At 40.4% G+C, this 5,461-nt stretch overlaps 1 long non-coding RNA gene across 1 annotated transcript; it reads left to right on the top strand.

The window, feature by feature from the left end:
* The first annotated feature begins 374 nt into the window (after positions 1-374).
* Gm39312 lies at positions 375-3,526 on the top strand. Its single transcript, XR_870589.1, has 3 exons — positions 375-602; positions 2,027-2,108; positions 3,285-3,526. It is a non-coding gene; the product is annotated as a predicted gene, 39312 (long non-coding RNA).
* Positions 3,527-5,461: the final 1,935 nt, after the last annotated feature.

The raw sequence follows: 5,461 nt of genomic DNA, 5'->3' as shown, positions 1-5,461 counted from the left end.
CTGATTTCAAGTATTTGCTGTCCTCAATATATCTGATTGGAGCCTGTCCTTCCTATAATCTCAGTTGATTCAGGACTCCTCAGAGTCTAGCTTTCTCTGTGATCCTTTCCTTGTGTGCTCCTTTGAACCTGAGATTCTGGGTGTGTCAGAGTTCTTGGCAGTCAAATTCCTCTGATACCCTGAAATACTGGTGTGACCAAGCTCCTTTTATCCTGGGATCCTGTTGTCAAAGATTCTGGGCATGTTACCGTGCCTGGAAGTGGTGTTTCCGTAGGTCAGTGGTCCTAAGATTGCATGGAGAGTCCTGTAGGGACCTTGGGGGTGCCTGCAGACTCTGTGCCCAAGGTGACCCGGTGCTGGCACCAACCAGACGGGACTTGTGACCCTGGTCAGGCTGGGTTTTCTGCTTCCCTAATGCTGTCACAGGTCTTGTGCAATTGGATTGAAACAGAAGTTGTGTTCCACTCACCAATGGTCCTAAGATCATGTGGAGAGTCCTCAAGGGACCTTGGAGATGTCCGCCGACTCATCGCACAAGGTGATCCAGTGCTGGTGCTGACCAGAAGGGCATGCTGGAATTTCTTAAAAGGCTTGACTCTTGTGTAGGTATCAATTGTTGGGGTCATGTGTATAATGACTAGCCATGCCATTTCCATAGAAGAACATCTCACAGCCCTTTTTGTTTCTTATGGCTCCATATTCCACAATGATCCCTGAGCCTTAGTTGCAGGGGTGAGAGATTTAGATATCTCCTCTATATATCAGCACTCTCAGCTATTATCCAGTACAATAAGAAGCCTCCTTAACTAACATCAAAGAGGTATATGTGTATAAACAAATATTTAGAAGGCAGTTTGATAAAATGAATTCTTCAAAATAACAGTAAAATCTAACGAAGGACTCATAGTTTACCAGACCATAGGTTTTGACCATTTTAAAATACTAGAAATGCCTTCCTGCAGAGTAGGCATTAAATCAAATTAAGAGAGCAAGTGGTTACTCCTATTAACACTTCTCATAATTGTACCAGTGAGCACATTTTGATCTGTTTTCTCTGGACATCTACAGACAGCCCTCTATTCTGCTGCAGACAGTTATCCAAGAGGCTCTTTCTTGCTGTTGAACACTGATTTCTTTTCTAGAAGTTTATTTTCTAGCAGCCTCCAGAGCACCGTCCATTAATATGAAAGCTAGTCAGCAAATGAAGTTTCCTGTTCAGTTACATGCTGACGTCTGTGTATTCTTAAATCTGTATTGTTTTGGGAGCCACTTATGGCTTCTCTGATGAATAACTCATAGGGAGGTAACCTATACCTGATGTTGAGATTTTCACTTAATAAAGTATGTGTTCTTGCAGCAGAATTATTTACTAATATTTGGGACTTCTGCACAGTCTCCTCTGTGTGAGGGTGGAGTGGAAAGGCATACACTTAGCTTGCAAAGTAATGGTATTTCCTAAGATTTCTTTATACACTCTTCAACTTAGTTAACCTGCCCCCTTTCACTCCATTTCCCTACTTGTTGTCTCCATCACTTCTTAAACCTTTATTTCCCAAAACTCCTCCCCTGTTCTTTTATATCACACATGTTCCATTTTGAATGGCAATACTGAAGGTTTCCAAGCACCTTCAGAGGGTATACTTTATTTTAGTTAAGCTTCACCCTAATCCCTTATTTCCTATCCCTATCATTCCACTGTATGTTTGAGCACTTTCCCCCAAGTATTTCTTCTGTCCAATTTTACCTCTATTTTCACCTTTAGTCTATGATCCCTCTTTCCTAAGAGCATCCCACCACCAATAGCCTACTTCTAGTTTCCTATCTTTCACATAAAACAAAAGTCTAAAGATTTGAAGATAAGACTTCCTGTGACAGAAAACATGCAATGTTTGTTTTTATAAGCCTGGGTGATCTTAGTATTTCCAATTCCGGTCATTTACCTGCAATTTTCATGATTTCATTTTTCTTTAGAGTTGAATAATATTCTATTGTGTAAACCCACTGCATTTTCATTATGCGTTTTCAGTTTATGGACATCAAAGATGATTACATTTCCCAGATACACTGACTAGAGCGTCAATGAACATGAATGTGCAAACATCTCTGTAGTAAGTGATGAAAACCTTTAAGCATATGGTTCAGATGGGTCATACGGTAGTTCTAATGAAGAGGTCAGATCAGGACCTTTGAAAAATTCCACCAGGCATGCCTCCGCTCTGGAAGGGACAGGCTCTTTACATTCCTCAGAAAGGCCACAGGGGCACTGACCTTGGCCACAATCAGATAAGGGAAGCACTTGCTACCTCATTCCCTAAGGACCAATGAGTTTAAAAGTCAAAGTGTTCTACGAATCACATTGTGCCTAGTTGCTGATGCTCTATTCTGCCCCTAGAAATTGTATAAAATCTCGCCGAATGGGCCACCCATGGTTGCTGCCTCTCCTGTGGGAGCAGAATGACCTCAGCATGCTGGAACAATAAATTCTTTTTGTTTTTGTATCAATCACCAACTTCACATGGTTCACTGGGGGTTGGGGGTGGGGGTGCCCAGTAGCTAAGACTCATCAGAGTCTTACACTACTACTAGTTTTTGAGAAACATCCTGACCTATTTCCAGAGTAGTTGCAGCAGTTCACACTTTGTAACTGTATAAGAGCTCACTTCCCCCAACATCTCTGTCTGCATTTATGGTCATTGATATTCCTGGTGATAGACCTATATTTTGATGAATAATACTACTTTGATATGCTCTTCCCTGATGGCCAATGATGTTGGGTATTTTAAAGCATTTATTAGGCATTTATATGTCTTCTCTGTAGAACTGTTCTCTTCCTTTGTCCATTTTTAATTTGGGTTGATTTGTTTGGGGGTGCTTATTTTTTGAGTTTTCTTTTTATTATTCTAGACAATATCAGATATATAACTGACAAAATTTTTCTTCTATTCTGTGTGCCATCTCTTCACTAGATTGACTGTTTGCATTGCTGTACAAAAAATTTCATTTGTTTATTTGCTTTGTAATTTTGTCATTTTGACTGACATCTATATTAAAGAGATTCTTATCTGTTTGGGGTTCTAAATGATTCCTGTGCTTGAATGTCTACATTTTTCTCTAGGATTGAAAATTACTCAGATTTAATTTCTTATATGTTTCTCAAGTGCTTTTACTCCCCTTCTAGCCCCTCACCACCCAAAAGTAAGGGAGAAGTAATGCTAAGTAGGACAATGGGGATATAGACATGTTTATAAGTGGTTCTTCGGGGTGATACCAATCTTTGTTGTCAGAATACCAGAAGTTCAGGACAGCATACTTACAATCCAGCTCAAAAGTGTCACCAAACATGAATAAGCAGCAGTGGCATGATCCTGAAGAAACAACCAAGCCTCCACAGAATCGCCATGAGTAAGCAAGAGTGATCACAACCAGCCGGAATGCCAATAGAAGTTCTCCACTGTGCCTCTCTCAGCAAAGTGAAGATGGAAGATGAAAGAAGTGTTGCAGGACTAGCTATGCAAATACACTGTCACAGTCTATTCTGTCCTACTTATACTCTCTCCAAACATAACATGTATTCTCATGGGTCTGCTTCAGCAAAACATCACATGAATCTGCCTCAGCAAAACATCCCACAAGTCTGCTTCAGTAAAGTATCACATGACACAACCAGAAATTTTCTCTTCAATACCCAGTGTTACACATTTGGAGAAAACTAATTTTTTCTCCCCCAGAAGGTATAAATGGCAGTTCATCTGTTATTCTTTACCCTAGCAGCTAGGTTTTCATTCATTCATGCATGCATGCATTCATTCACTCAGGCAGTCAGTCATTTTTTTTAGCTATGACAAAATAATATTTAATAAAAAGAAAAGACAAATTATATCAAAGTTCAACAGGATAAATCAGAAGGAAAAGAGCTTATGTGAAGGCACATGAATTAGAGATCCCCTTGTTCATACAGCCAGGAATCCCATAAAATACTAAATTGGAAGCAATTTTATACACACAGAGAGAGAGAGAGAGAGAGAGAGAGAGAGAGAGAGAGAGACAGACAGACAGACAGACAGACACACACACACACGTAGGACCTGGTGCAGACCCATGCAGACCATGTGCATACTGCTTCAGTCTCTATGAGTACATATGAGCTTTGCTGAGTTTATTTGAATGTGTCTGTGTCCTGTTTTTTTCATCTGAAAGGAGGAAATTCCAATTAAGAAACGTCTTCATAAGAGCCACCTGCAAGCCATTTTCTCAATTAGTGATTGATATATGATGGCCCAGTGCATTATGGGTAGTGCTGTCCCTGCTCTGGTGGTGCTAGGTTCCATAAGAAATAGATTGAGCAAGCCATGTGAGCAAGCAAGTAAGCAGCACCCATCCATAACCTCTGCATCAGCTCCTGCCTCCAAGTTCCTGCTCTGTGTAAGGTTCTGTCCTTACTTCCTTTGATAATGAACATAGATATGGAAGTATAAGCCAATTAAACCTTTTCCTCCATAATTTGCTTTTGGTTCATTAGGTTTTGTCACAGAAACAGAAATCCTAACTAAGATAGTCTTGTTCTCCTGGTATCTTCTATTCCCTCTGGCTCTTACACCCTTTGTGCTTCCAGGTTAAGAAAGCAATATCTATGGGATCCAATGGAGTGGTTGGTATACAGGAAAGAAGTCTGCAAGATGTGTTCTGTTGCAGAAGGGGGGATGAAACTGGGGGGTTTTAATTTAGAGGAGAAGAAGAAAAGATGAATGTGTGCAGTTATCCCACCTGCTTCCATAACTAGAGTGGTTCCCTCTTTATTCAAGTTTCCTCCATGTTACTAATTCTTTCACTAACTAGTAATTTAGAAAGCCATGGCTTTCTTTTTATTTTATTTTTGTTATGAAGATGTTTATAAAATTGTATCACGCCTTCCATCCCTTCTCCTCCCTTCAACCCTTGCCCTGTGTACCCACTCCCTCTAAAGTTTATATCATTTCATTGTATTGTTACTGTTTTACACACACACACACACACACACACACACACACACACACACACAGAGAGAGAGAGAGAGAGAGAGAGAGAGAGCTAATTCTCCCTCCCAGCAGTGTGTTTAGTTGCCTGTAGTTCTTGCTCTAGGTATAGGACCCCATAATATTTTAATGTATTATATTTTTAGAGTATAGTTAGGAATTATGCTCATCTGGTAAACTGCCAGTAGTAGATTCTGTTCTAAAATCTATGACTTTATTAGTCCTTGGTACTTGGCTAGGATTTTAGTACCAGACATGGTTTCACTACTTTTGAGTGGGCCTTAAGTCCATTAGAGATTGTTTACTATCCCGAGCTTTTGTCCCTGCCGGCAAGAACACACTCAGGACAACCGGAATTGTCTGTAGCAAAGCTTTTATTGCTTACTTATCAGGAGGGAAGACCCCGAACCAGGAAAATGGCGCTGCTTATATAGCCCGCAGCATGACGT

The sequence above is a fragment of the Mus musculus genome, chromosome 9, assembly GCF_000001635.26.
Source record: "Mus musculus strain C57BL/6J chromosome 9, GRCm38.p6 C57BL/6J".
NCBI lineage: Eukaryota > Metazoa > Chordata > Mammalia > Rodentia > Muridae > Mus > Mus musculus.
The sequence above is the reverse complement of the archived record's forward strand: the minus strand, read 5'-3'. Positions and strand labels throughout refer to the sequence as shown.